Source organism: Balaenoptera musculus, chromosome 21 (assembly GCF_009873245.2).
Source record: "Balaenoptera musculus isolate JJ_BM4_2016_0621 chromosome 21, mBalMus1.pri.v3, whole genome shotgun sequence".
NCBI lineage: Eukaryota > Metazoa > Chordata > Mammalia > Artiodactyla > Balaenopteridae > Balaenoptera > Balaenoptera musculus.
In genome coordinates this window covers 13,099,704-13,114,280 of record NC_045805.1, presented here as the reverse complement: position 1 = coordinate 13,114,280, position 14,577 = coordinate 13,099,704, and the positions used below count along the sequence as shown (strand labels likewise).

Below are 14,577 nucleotides of genomic sequence, written 5' to 3'. Positions count from 1 at the left end.
TTATGGTTATCTCTTCTAAGGAAAACATCCTGTAGGATTCAGAAGAGTGACTTCCACACAAAACTTCAGAATTTTGCATATTCCTTACTTAAGGATGGCTTGTCCAATAATATTATTCTTCCTATTCAAATAAACCATAATCAGTGTCCATATTTAAGGGACTCACCTTCACATCTGTTCTTAACAACAACAATCCTTTATAAGCAGTGTAAGGCACTATCTGTAATCATATCTCAAGGTAAGAACAAGCATCATTTCTAGAGTTACATACTTAACTCTTGAGGTCTACCCCAGCATTAGTCTACCCGGGGAAGACTATTTAAATGAACAAATAGATCATTCGCACCCTCTGTGACAAATTAATGCTTTTTGCACTGCCTTTCTTCTTAATCAACTCTTTGTTGAGTGCTTTCCATGTGTAGAGAACTGCTAGGAGATGGGAATTGTAGAGAAAGGCACAAATCTTGATCCTTGCCTTCAGTGAGCTTATAATTTAGGTGGGGAAACATGATATAAATGTGTAGAAATATAAGCAATTATAGTATGTTCAAATTACTGTTTAAAATGTCCTTAGAAGTGATGTAAGAAGAAAATACTTGAATGGCTAGCAAATTAACTCCTATAATTCCTATAATAGGAATTTGGTCTAATTATATCTATCTATCTGTCTATCTAGAGAAGTTAATTCTATAACAGGACTAAGAAATGACCTCCTGCTGGAGTATCAGAGAAAGCCCTTCTGTGGGAGGGAGATTCTGAATAAGGTATTTAAGGATGAGTAGAACTGATGGGTGTGGGGACATTATATTCTCAACATGATATGATGTGATCAAACATCCTTTGAAACTGACTCAACATCCTCAACTTTGCTTTGAAAATGTCAAGTACTAGGCACAAAGAAGACACATCTTTACAATGAAGAAAGGAAACAAGCATTCTTTCCTTCGGTGAAAAGGTGAGCTATGGGGGTGGATATGAGAGCAAAGAGAAAAGAGATGTTTGAGGGACTTTCCTGGTGGCGCAGTGGTTGAGAGTCTGCCTGCCAATGCAGGGGACACGGGTTCGAGCCCTGGTCTGGGAAGATCCCACATGCCGCGGAGCAACTAGGCCCGTGAGCCACAATTACTGAGCCTGCGCGTCTGGAGCCTGTGCTCCGCAACAAGAGAGGCCTCGATGGTGAGAGGCCCGCGCACCGCGATGAAGAGTGGCCCCCGCTCGCCGCAACTAGAGAAAGCCCACGCACAGAAACGAAGACCCAACACAGCCAAAAATATATAAATAAATAAATAAAAATTAAAAAAAACCAAAAAAACTGAGTGCTGACTTTAAAAAAAAAAAAGAGATGTTTGAGAGGCCTGTCCAACGTACGGTTTGCATTATTCTAAAATGTTCTAATTATTATTACAAATGCATTTAACATTCTCAGAAATATTTTTTTAATGGAAAGCGCTAAAACCATAAATTTGATGAAGTCGTAAAACCATGCTTTCAGATTTGCCAAGTTTCACTTTGGAAACGTAGCATATAATGTACATTTGAGAACCAAATTTTACCACCTCACTATTTAAAAAGAAAAAAAAAGCTTTTGTGTGAAAAGCCCATGGATGTTGTAAGAAAACAGCTCTGTAATCATCTGGATCCTACAACGGACTATGATGAAATATGCTTACTTCCTCAGCAGTTAATAGCAACCTCTGTCTGATGTTGGAAGCAGTCCCTGAGCATATAAAGCAGGCTTTCTTGGATTTTAGTGCATTGCATGTAGGTTAACAGGCCAAATAACACACAAATTTAGGGACTATATTGAGAAGAAAAAATTTCAAATAATATTTACTGAATGCCTCCATCAGAGGAGTGAAAGAGATATTACAGCTGATGGAAATCTGGAGCAGTTTAATTATTTCCTATTTGCACCTCCTACAGCTGACTCTAGTTTCTGATGTGAGGCTGTGACATGAATCATGCTGGCGAGGTTGCATCTGGTGGGCACCTCCATGAAGCACTTCTACTGCCTAAGATTGAGGCTGCGGAGGGATTATCACAGCAAGACCATGTTTCAGAGGACAGGGCACCCTTATTGAGGGGGTTGATTACCATACATTTGTATCCATATCCATACACAATATGGATACATTTTACCATATTTCTTTGCACACAACAACTCTTGAAAGAAAAGCAGGGGAGACCTACCTGACCCTTTCTGGACTGGCTCCATCCCCCAGGTAGCTTTGGCGCTAAAGCCTGGTGCACGCTAGGGGGTAGTATTCAGGCACAAGAAAGAGCCAGTAACAGAAACGGACGTCCTAGAATCTGGAATAAGAAAAAGAGTAAACTTTCAAGTCATAATATCCTAAATGAGCATTTCAGATTGGCTACTGAGGGCACGTCGCACCCAACAGGAATCTGGTACTTTACCTTGGTACGTCTACTTGGAAAAAAAAAATGAGTCCCAGAACTCTCAGCTCTTCTGACAATTCAGGGCTGGAGATACTGATACAAGTTCAGCTCAAAAGCTGGCAAAAAGCACCTTTAAAAAGCTTTATGAATGGACTTTGCTGGTAATGACTTTAGAGGGAAAAAATCCTCTTTCCCATTCTTTCCTCCTATTTGCCTGGAACAGCTGGCATCCCGTCCCATGCCTAGTCCCATCTATCATGGCCACTGGTCCTGAGCCAATATCCCACTGCAGTGCCTTGGGAATCTGCAGTGTCACTCCTCTTCTGCCTTGTTCTCTGCAAAGTGAAGTCATAGGGACGGATCAGCCAACCTGACTTCTCATTACCCTGCCCAGAATCCTTTGTGAGCTGAAATGAGTCATCACTCCAAGAAAAGCTACAGCCTCTGGTTGTCGGTATGGGCTCCTTTGTCTGTGCAATGCGGAGACTCTGGGCTGGGAATGCACCCCAGGCCCCGGGCTACCAGGGGCACATCCTCCTCTCCAAGGAGCCCAGGCCCCCTCCCATGCATTGAGCACCAACTCAGATCTTTTCATCATGAAAACAGGGAAAAGGGCAAATACCTCCAGATGCTTGGAGAAAACACACACACACATTAACAATGATCCGGCATCATATACTCACCAGTTCATAATTATAAACCTGACACATGTGCTCTTTTGTTTTTTCTTTCTTTTTTTTTTAAGGCTGGCTTTTCATTGCAGAGAAGGACGTGTCTCCCTCCTGTGTGTAAAAGGCGGTTCGACTGTACCCTGGATCAAAGTTTAGCTGCAGCGAGCTATTTGTCATAAATTCCAGTTGCCGGGCAAGTCCTTGCAAGCCTGGGTCGCATCATTCCCAACGCAGTGCCGGCCGCCTTGCAGCAGAGACAGCCCGGGAGCCAGCACGGCTTCTGCCAGGAGAAGGGCGGCATGGGGAATGAGGTCACTATGTCAAGAGCTCGTTCTCCCCGTGAGGTGCCCCTGAGCTCCCAACACCACGGAAACCACGGCGGGGAGGGGGGTGGGATGATGCATAGGGTTCCTTTTACATTGCTGCTTCCTCTGCTTTTTCTCTTTTCTTTTTTAGAATTTCTGTGCCTCAGATCGGTAAGGCACAAAAAAGCCATTCCAGATCTGTGCAAAAGCATCCTTTTCACTGCACTGTTTGTACTGCACCACACGCTTGATGAGCCCCACGCTGAATCACTCATGCATAGGCACGTGTACACATTGTATTTCCACACCCACGGACACACGGACACACAGAGGAACTTATTTCGACAGAACCGTAGAGAAAATGATTCATCTCTGTTTACAGTACAAGAAACGACACAGAAATGGCTCGAGACGGAAAAGGGGTGGGAGTTGGGAGAGAGGAGAGGAGAAGAGGAATATCAACCATCCCGTTAAGACCACAAAAAAATGGAGTCTGAGAGGAAAAGAATAATTAAGAAGGACATGAATGCTGTTGTGTTGGTAATAATTCTGCCCAAACTCCCCCAAACAAAATAATACCCAAGCAGGCACCTCTCACTAGCTCCACTCAGGAACCAAAGAGATACCGATAAATTATCCCCTACTCCGAAATGAAGTAGATTTGGGTAGCTGAGGATGTCTGCAGAGCAAATTCTCCCACATCCCCGTGAATACAGTAGCTAACCAACAATAAAGATGAAGTCTAGGATGAGACTGCAGCTGGGAAGTACAAAAATGTAATGCATTGCTCAGCAAGACTATCCCGAATCTCTGAGTTAGAAGGGTTGCCAGGCTAAAGCTCCACCAGAATCACACGGTGTCTTCGCACCTGTGATTTAGCCCGTCTTCAAGGACCTCTTCCCTCAGAGCTCGGGCCTCGTCCAAGCCAGGCACATCCTCCGGTGAAGGCATCCCCCGCCAGCTGAGTCCTGGAACCCCACACGGTGGTTCCCATTCTGCCCTCAGAAAGCTAAACAACGTAGAACCTTCTTCTGTCTGATAACTCATCTGATGGCTACAAATAATAATCCCGTGCCTGCATTCTAAGCCGTCTCTTCTCTAGCTGCCCACAGCCTGGGACACCGTGGGTAAGTCTATGTGCATTTATGGATCCGCTGGTACGTTCCATCGCAACATGATTAAATAAAGCTTCTTCAGCTCCTTCTACCACCTGACACTTTCCAAATCCTCTGCCTTCCTGGTTCCTCGCCTTTGCTCCCGCTCGGGCATATCAAACTCCCTCTAAAAATGTCATATGAAGAACGAGATAGACTCTAACTGTGTCTCCCCATGGCACCATCGCCTCCCCCGCTCTAGACTCTATATTCACCTGGTCTAAGACAGTGGTAGGCTTTTGGCTGTTGTCACACTTTCAACCCCTAGAGAACTTTTTCACATTATCTGCGATTACATCAGGTCTCATTTATGCAATTAAAAAAAAAGAAAGAAAACGTCATCAATTATGCCATAGTCGTCTTATCAAAACGGTCTGGTTGTGATGTTGCCTTCCAATGCATTAATTCCTCTCCTTGGATACGGCACCTGAGCTCCCCGCCGTGACAATGACTCAGTCTGCGGCCCAGCGCCAGGGCCTCCTCCCGAGACAGCTCACCTTTGCTCAACACTCTCTGAGCTTGTTTATGTTGGTAGTCATTATAAATCCACCGAAATCCACCTAACTCAGCCCGTTCTTCTTAGGCGTAGTCTGATCGCTCTAAGGTCCGAAGGCATGCCCAATAAATAAACCCTGCACCTTAAGAAGGAAATGATGTACTATATAAAAGTTAAGATCTAAATCGAGATATCTTGACCTCTGGCAGTCTAAGAGCATCTAGGGAAGCAGCTCTAGGTCACTGGACCACCTCTCGACAGCTAAAAACTCAAGTTTCCTCTATGACATAGAAAAGGTTAAGTAAGTGGATAAATATTTTCTAATATCCAAGCGTGTATGTTTCCATCTCTATGTGGGCCTACTATGCCCGCCTATAAAAACTCATCCAAGCTTTACAAGGACCCACTAAGGTAAGTACTGTTATTAGCACCATTTTAAAAAGAAATTAATTGCCCTCCTCAAGCTTCCACAACTGGTTAAGTGGCAGAGGCAAGATTTGAACCTGGGGCAGGAGGCCTCAGAGGTCTACCTGTCGACTATAGCCACTGGAAACAAAATTAAAAAAAACCAGAACTCCATTCCTCAACTTTTACCTTTAAATGGAAGCCAATTCCCTCTGTCAGCACATGAGGCCAGTAAGGTGAGGCTCCCAGGCTGGAAGCAGGTGCCTTTGCTCAGTTCTCTAGCCCCTAACAGAGCGTGTTCCAGCCTCAGCCACGGACTGTCATCGAATGGCCATGCAAAGGCGGGTGCAACTGACCCGCCAAAGCCATAACCTCCTTTTGCAGTCCTACTAATAAGGAGATGAGTTTTATGACGGACACTCATTAGCCTCAACTCAGAAATAAAGGCAAGAAATCAAGGCACTCTGATGTCTTAGATGCCAGTCTCTGATGGAGAGATGAACACAAGAATCAACTACAGACATAATTAGCAGTCCTCCTCCTCTGCCTGGTACCTTTTGCTCCTCTGAATAATAGTGCCAGTGTTACAGTCAAGACTTATGAACCTCACATAGAATATCGCAGAGGTGATCTCCTAGGCTGGTGAGGTGTAGGCAGAGGCTGCGCTTGGCATGGGACTGGTTCCTTGGCAGAGGATTAAGTGGCAGCACCAGTAGTGACACAGTCACACAGGATCTTTAAAAAACGCTTTGATGACTAATGGTATAGCACGGTCTTAGGGCGACTGTACTTAATAAAACAGAGAGCCATGAAATGTCCTCAAATCAATGAAAGATATCTATTAGGGGCCTAACTGCAAATACTTAAGATAGTGTACATAAGGCAGGGTATATACATGGGTACACAAACTTTTTCATGAACAAATGACATGGTCTTCACTCTCAAGAAGCTTCTAATGAACTCGAGGAGATAAGATATTCACACATAAAAAGCACCAAGAATACAAGACAATGTCTGTCAAAAGGGAGGAAGAGGTAACAGGTGCCCCTAAAAATGCAGAAGAAAGAACCTGAAGCAGGTTGAAGCAGTCAGGAATGGCTTCCAGGCAGGACAAGCTCGTCCTAGCATCTGGACAACAGGGAAAGGGCGTTCCATCAGTTAGAGCGTGAGCTCCATGAAGAGAAGGATTTTTGCACGCTCTATTGTTTACAGATGCATTCTTTTTTTAAATTGAAGTAGAGTTGATTTACAATGTTGTACCAATCTCTGCTGTGCAGCAAAGTGACTCAGTTATACACATATAGACATTCTTTTTTATATTCTTTTCCATCATGGTTTATCACAGGATACTGAATATAGTTCCCTGTGCTATATAGTAGGACTTTGTTGTTTATCCATCCTATACATAATAGTGTACATCTGCTAATCCTAAACTCCCCATCCATCCCTCCCTCACCCCCACTCCCCCTTGGCAAGCACAAGTCTGTTCATACATTCTGGAAGGGTGCTTAGCCACCGGCAGGCAATAAATAAATTTGTGCTGAATGAATGAATGACCTGGAGAGAAGAAGTATGAACCAAGGTATGGAAGTACGGATGGGAGGCGCATGAGGCAGGAGAAGAGGGTTCATAGCGGGGAGTAGAGGAGAGGAGGCAAGAAGAGGTGTCCTAAGATCCGATTAAGAACGAATCCGTCTTTGAACGAATAAGAAAATGACCCACCTGATATTTGCAATAAATTTCACTTATTTGTTATAGCCTTAATCAATCTCCTCCCTAAGAAGCATTACCCCTATGTGAACCCCACAATCTCTAAAAACAAGTATTTATAAGCTGACGGCAGCTCATTAAAGGGAAGCTATGTTGACGGCATGGTCAGACGTTGCTCCCCCCCGGGGTCTTCTCCACCTCCCATCACCATGGAGAAAGAAGTCTGTGATGCCAGGACTCTCTTCCCTTTGCAAAACTGTACCAATAGGGAAGAAAAAAAAATCCTAGCCTGTAGCAATATTATATTAAACCTACCCTAATTCAATGTAGTTCAACTCGACCAACGTTTATTAAACACAACGTGGAAGACTCTGCTTGTCGCTGAGGTCAGTACAAGGATGAAGAAGTTACAGCTCCTGTCCTCACAGTTTTGCATCAACATCTGAGTCATTCAAGGCAAAGAGGGACAGAGTGCCAGGAGAACAGCGAAAGATGGTTATTTCTCATACAAGAGAAAGATGGCAAGGAAGCATGGCGAGAACTGGGCAGCGTTTCAGGAACAAGGCAGCAGTTAAGGGACCCCAAAGATGGGTAAGGAAAGGGGGAGGAAGAGAAAAGTTGGAGATGTCTTTCCAGGCAGTGGAGCAGTGCTGATGTGGAGTAGAGAGTCCAGGAGGTTTCGGAGCATGGCTGAGGGTCTATCTGGCGTGGCTAGTGTGGAGTCACGAAGGAGATGGGTAGAGATGAAGCCAAAGAGTAAGTCAGGCGAGATAAGATTTTGAAGAACACGAAATTCTAGGAGAAAGGCATTAAAAGCTTTTACAGGGGAGTGGTGCTACTAACGCTGAAAGTTTAGGTTACTCTGGCAATGGGGTATGGGATGCATCCAAAGAGAGAAGATAATTAATTACTGAGACAAGGGAAGAGCCAATTATTGTGAGAGACCAAATGAGATGCAAAGAGGGCTTAAACAAGGAACAGAGAGAGGCCCAGAGATATGAGGTACTTTCCTGTTTCACGAAGGGACTGTCCAAAATTTCCAGCATGAAAATCAGAAATGCATTTCTAGAAGTACCATGTACACCTAACACAACTTGCCCAGAATCTATCCAACTGTCCGTGCTATGGTGATAGTCTGACATTTGGAGAAGTGCCCAGGGTAAAACATTAGTTCAAATTGACAAATAAAGGGAAGAGACGAAACCCTCTAAACAAAAATTCTTGGGCACCCATAACAGATCAGACTTTCCTGGTTGCAAAAAAGCTGGGGAAAAGGCACAAATTAAAACTTCAGTGAAAGTCGTTTCAAAAACAGAAAGCTCCAAAGATTTCAAGGCCTTTATAGCCCAGGGTTTACTGAGTTATGTGCATTTTTATTACGGTGGAAGAAACAATTTCGATTAAGTTGGATTTGATGCAGCACGGTATAGGCAAGGAAACTAAATATTTAAAGAACAAATACACTTGGTATCCCAAGTGTTACAGAGCATCAGTGTGAACACAAACTGAAGAGCATGGCTATTCTACGTAACTTAATAAAATTTTCAAACATCTTTGGATCGGTCAATTCTCATAGGATTAGGAACACAGAATAGCATTTTCGAGCTGGAGGAGACAGAAAGTCATCTAGTATATTATCATGTGACTGAAGATAATCCTAGGGGCCAAGTGGGGAAGATGACTTGCCCAAGGTAACACAGAGTTAGTAGCAAAGCTAGAATTAGCATCCAGACCTCCTGATTCTCAGTGCAGACATCTCACCACTACTCCACAACACCCTGTACAATTGATTCAAAGAAAATTAAACTCTAAGGCTTCGCCGATGCACTTTGGATACAATACAATAAATTAAGGAGGCAGATGTGCAATTCTCCATACTACACTGTGGGATAGATTATTTCTCTGCCCTCAGTTCTTCTAATCAATGTCCAAAGAAGGCAAGGAAGGAAAAAGATGAAAGTGAGAAAAACGGAGAGCCTGTGAGTTTTCAGTTTAAAAGACAGAGTTTAAATTGTCATGTTTTGATATCAAGTGGTAAGAAAACTATGGAAAAGTGTGGGGAAATGAGAGGTTACCCTTCTCAATTATGATTTTATTACAACAGCATTTGGATTTGTGGACTATTCATTTCCAACACACCTGAATGTATCTCAGACATTTCTACTCAGTATTTTCCATTGCACAGGATAGTGAAGGGATGCCCAGAGAAGTTTGCAATACACAGAAAAAAAAGATTCTGTTTGGAAGTCTCCCTGAAATTCATACAAGCTCTGTATTATACTCTCTAACATATCGCTTTTGTCTTAATAATAAAATTTTTAAAAATTGTATCCATTGAACAACATTCAACATTACTTTCCAAAATTTACAAGTGAACTGACCCTCTGGAAAGACCTTCACGTTGATCTTGAGGCTGTAGAAACCTGCAGTATAGGGCCCCGGTCCCTGGAGGCAAATATGCTGTCAATTTGAGAACCAACAGCTACATCTGAAAATACACCTGAAAGAGGTATTTCCCAATTAGCTTTCAAAGTTATCATCAGTATTTCAGTTGCTTTAAAGATACACCATTATTGGGTCCTAGAGCTCTTTTAGCTGGAATTATTTAGAAGGTCAAAGAGCTGAGAAACTGAATTACTTTATCACTGGCTTATTTAATTATGACCAAGTTATGCTCTCTGTGGGTTGCATTCCTCCTCTGTAAGATGGAATCGGGGAAAAAAATATGGAAGTTGCAAAGGCTGCCATATTTTTTCAAAGGAGACATATCTCCAGAGCTAACCTCTGACCTCAAGGTGCTTCCAATTAACTAAGGAATGAAAAGTAAACACACATGAAAAGAAGGTATCACAATACTTTCCCAAGAAAACTATGAATAAGAGGGGAAAAATGACTGAAACTAAGTCCAGATGGACTGGAAAGTAAAGAAATACCGGCCAAATCTTTCCATCATGAAGCTGAACTCGGCGTACTGGGTTATATTCATATTTCCTACAGGCTCCCATAGAATCTGTCAAAAGGCGTGAGCCACTAAACCAACACACGCTTCAGAGAAGTTGAGTCTTTCCATGGACTGCTTTCCTGACATTTCAATACACCCTGGTCTGACTGCAACTAATGGCTACTCTATCCCTACTCCCAGAATGAGAACAGGGTTCACTGTATCTTCAGTACCCCAAAGAGTGGTTTCAGCCCCTAAAATGATCAAATATTTGTTGACTGAAAACAAAACATTATTTGGGTTCATTATCACACACTTCTCCGTATCCACTAACTTCTTTTGCTGACGTCAATCCTCAGGGTTACCTCCACAAATCGTCTTATAGAATTTAGATCATACACCTTTATTAATAAAGTGTTTATAAAGCTAGGGAAAAAATCATAAAATCCTGATGTCAAAAACTACAAGCCAGTCATATTTTGCTTTTATCTCTCTATAATGAATAGATGAAAATAAGAGAATTTCTTTGTTGCCTGGGATCACAGTGATTATACAATATATTTGCTCAGTGTAATACAGTAGCTACTGGCCACATGTGGTTACTTAATTTAAACGAAATTAAAAGTTTAGTTCCTCTATTTCAAGTGTTCATTAGCTACATGGCACTAGTAGTCACCATATTGGACACAGCACATAGAGAACATTTCCATCATTTCAGAAAGTTCTACTGATCAGTACGATCTGGTTCACTGAGAAGCAATCACAAGACTATCAGGTATCATTCACTTTGACCATGAAAACCCATAATTTTTAAAACATAATTTTAAAAATTAACATAAGCAAAATCAAGGACTTTTTTTTAAAATTTATTTTTTATTTATTTTATTTTTGGCTGTGTTGGGTCTCCGTTGCTGCACGTGGGCTTTCTCTAGTTGTGGCTAGAGGGGGGCTACTCTTCGTTGCGGTGTGCGGGCTTCTCATTGCGGTGGCTTCTCTTGCTGTGGAGCACGGGCTCTAGGCACACGGGCTTCAGTAGCTGTGGCACACGGGCTCAGTAGTTGTGGCTCCCGGGCTCTAGAGTGCAGGCTCAGTAGTTGTAGTGCACGGGCTTAGTTGCTCCGTGGCATGTGGGATCTTCCCAGATCAGGGCTCGAACCCGTGTCCCCTGCATTGGCAGGCGGATTCTTAATCACTGCGCCACCAGGGAAGCCCTCACACATCTTAGTTTTAAACATAATCAGGAAAAATACTGGTTGGAAATTTGCAAACACAAAAAGCGTTTATCTTTTGGTTGGTGAGATTACAGCTGACCAGATTTGAGATTTTTTCCAAATTTCCTAACATTTCTGTACTGAATATGTGTTACTTCTTTAATTAGAAAAAATTTTTTAATGTCATTTAAAATATTTGCCCCTTAAATCAGACATTCTGAGGTCCTTTCCAGTCCTTTTCTTGCTGCAGTGGGGATTGCATGCTTGCCTAGAATTTTGTACTCCTCCTCCAGGTAGGTGATATCGATAGAAGGATGTTTGGAATACCAGGACTACTGCTCAGAGAATTCTTCACTAATTTTTATGGGGTCAATCCACTTCTTTCTCCCAAGAAGGCTCCAGGTAAAATGCTTCACCCTCTGGATAACTGCGATTTTCTCTTTGTTGTCTTTCAGAAGGCTGATTGGTAACACACACCATCCAGGGAACCCCTATTTTTTTTTTTTTTGAATTTTATGTTATTTATTTTTTATACAACAGGTTCTTATTAGTCATCAATTTTATACACATCAGTGTATACATGTCAATCCCAATCTCCCAATTCATCCCATCACCCCCTCGCCACTTTCCCCCCTTGGTGTCCATACGTCTGTTCTTTACATCTGTGTCTCTATTTCTGCCCTGCAAACCAGTTCATCTGTACCATCTTTCTAGGTTCCACATATATATGTTAATATACGATATTTGTTTTTCTCTTTCTGACTTACTTCATTCACTCTGTATGACAGTTTCTAGATCCATCCACGTCCATACAAATGACCCAATTTTGTTCCTTTTTATGGCTGAGTAATATTCCATTGTATATATGTACCACTTCTTTATCCATTCATCTGTCAATGGGCATTTAGGTTGCTTCCATGACCTGGCTATTGTAAATAGTGCTACAATGAACATTGGGGTGCATGTTTCTTTTTGAATTATGGTTTTCTCTGGGTATATGCCCAGTAGCGGGATTGCTGGGTCATATGGTAATTCTATTTTTACTTTTTTAAGGAACCTCCATACTGTTCTCCATAGTGGCTGTATCAATTTACATTCCCACCAACAGTGCAAGAGGGTTCCATTTTCTCCACACCCTCTCCAGCATTTGTTGTTTGTAGATTTTCTGATGATGCCCATTCTAACTGGTGTGAGGTGATACCTCATTGTAGTTTTGATTTGCATTTCTCTAATAATTAGTGATGTTGAGCAGCTTTTCATGTGCTTCTTGGCCATCTGTATGTCTTCTTTGGAGAAATGTCTATTTAGGTCTTCTGCCCATTTTTTGATTGGGTTGTTTGCTTTTTTAATATTGAGTTGCATGAGCTGTTTATATATTTTGGAGATTGATCCTTTGTCCGTTGATTTGTTTACAAATATTTTCTCCCATTCTGAGGGTTGTCTTTTCGTCTTGTTTATGGTTTCCTTTGCTGTGCAAAAGCTTTGAAGTTTCATTAGGTCCCATTTGTTTATTTTTGTTTTTATTTCCATTACTCTAGGAGGTGGATCAAAAAAGATCTTGCTGTGATTTTTGTCAAAGAGTGTTCTTCCTATGTTTTCCTCTAAGAGTTTTATAGTATTCAGTCTTACATTTAGGTCTCTAATCCATTTTGAGTTTATTTTTGTGTATGGTGTTAGGGAGTGTTCTAATTTCATTCTTTTACGTGTAGCTGTCCAGTTTTCCCAGCATCACTTATTGAAGAGACTGTCTTTTCTCCATTGTATATTCTTGCCTCCTTTGTCATAGATTAGTTGACCATAGGTCTGTGGGTTTACCTCTGGGCTTTCTATCGTGTTCCATTGATCTATATTTCTGTTTTTGTGCCAGTACCATATTGTCTTGATGACTGTAGCTTTGTAGTATAGTTTGAAGTCAGGGAATCTGATTCCTCCAGCTCTGTTTTTTTCCCTCAAGACTGCTTTGGCTATTTGGGGTCTTTTGTGTCTCCATACAAATTTTAAGATTTTTTGTTTTAGTTCCATAAAAAATGCCATTGGTAATTTGATAGGGATTGCATTGAATCTGTAGATTGCTTTGGGTAGCATAGTCATTTTCACAATATTGATTCTTCCAATCCAAGGACATGGTATATCTGTTTGTATCATCTTTAATTTCTTTCATCACTGTCTTATAGTTTTCTGCATACAGGTCTTTTGTCTCCCTAGGTAGGTTTATTCCTAGGCATTTTATTCTTTTTGTTGCAATGGTGAATGGGATTGTTTCCTTAATTTCTCTTTCTGATCTTTCCTTGTTAGTGTATAGGAATGCAAGAGATTTCCGTGCATTAATTTTGCATCCTGCAACTTTACCAAATTCATTGATTAGCTCTAGTAGTTTTCTGGTGGCATCTTTAGGATTCTCTATGTATAGTATCATGTCATCTGCAAACAGTGACAGTTTTACTTCTTCTTTTCCAATTTTTATTCCTTTTATTTCTTTTTCTTCTCTGATTGCCATGGCTAGGACTTCCAAAACTATGTTGAATAATAGTGGCAGGAGTGGACATCCTTGTCTTGTTCCTGATCTTAGAGGAAATGCTTTCAGTTTTTCACCATTGAGAATGATGTTTGCTGTGGGTTTGTCATATATGGCCTTTATTATGTTGAGGTAGGTTCCCTCTATGCCCACTTTCTGGAGAGTTTTTATCAGAAATGGGTGTTGAATTTTGTCAAAAACTTTTTCTGCATCTATTGAGATGGTCATATCGTTTTTATTATTCAGTTTGTTAATATGGTGTATCACATTGATTTGTGTATATTGAAGAATCCTTGCATCCCTCGGATAAATCCCACTTGATCATGATGTATGATCCTTTTAATGTGTTGTTGGATTCTGTTTGCTAGTATTTTGTTGAGGATTTTTGCATCTATATTCATCAGTGATATTGGTCTGTGATTTTCTTTTTTTGTAGTATCTTTGTCTGGTTTTGGTATCAGGGTGATGGTGGCCTCATAGAATGAGTTTGGGAGTGTTCCTTCCTCTGCAATTTTTTGGAAGAGTTTGAGAAGGATGGGGGTTAGCTCTTCTCTAAATGTTTGATAGAATTCACCTGTGAAGCCATCTGGTCCTGGACTTTTGTTTGTTGGAAGATTTTTAATCAGTTTCAATTTCATTACTTGTGATTGGTCTGTTCATATTTTCTATTTCTTCCTGGTTCAGTCTTGGAAGGTTATACCTTTCTAAGAATTTGTCCATTTCTTCCAGGCTGTCCATTTTATTGGCATAGAGTTGCTTGTAGTAGTCTCTT

General features: G+C 41.4%; 1 protein-coding gene across 3 annotated transcripts in view; it reads right to left on the bottom strand.

Annotated features, from left to right (window-relative positions):
* Nucleotides 1-14,577, bottom strand: part of STOX2 (storkhead box 2) — a 106,738-nt gene that overhangs the window by 32,675 nt on the left and 59,486 nt on the right. Inside the window, exon 1 of one of the 3 annotated variants that reach the window (XM_036838802.1) lies at nt 3,081-3,160. The exons of the other annotated variants lie outside the window; for them this stretch is intronic. The gene's annotated coding sequence lies outside the window, so the exon portion shown is untranslated. Of the gene's footprint in view, nt 1-3,080; nt 3,161-14,577 lie in introns of those variants that run through there. 3 annotated transcript variants of the gene reach the window in all.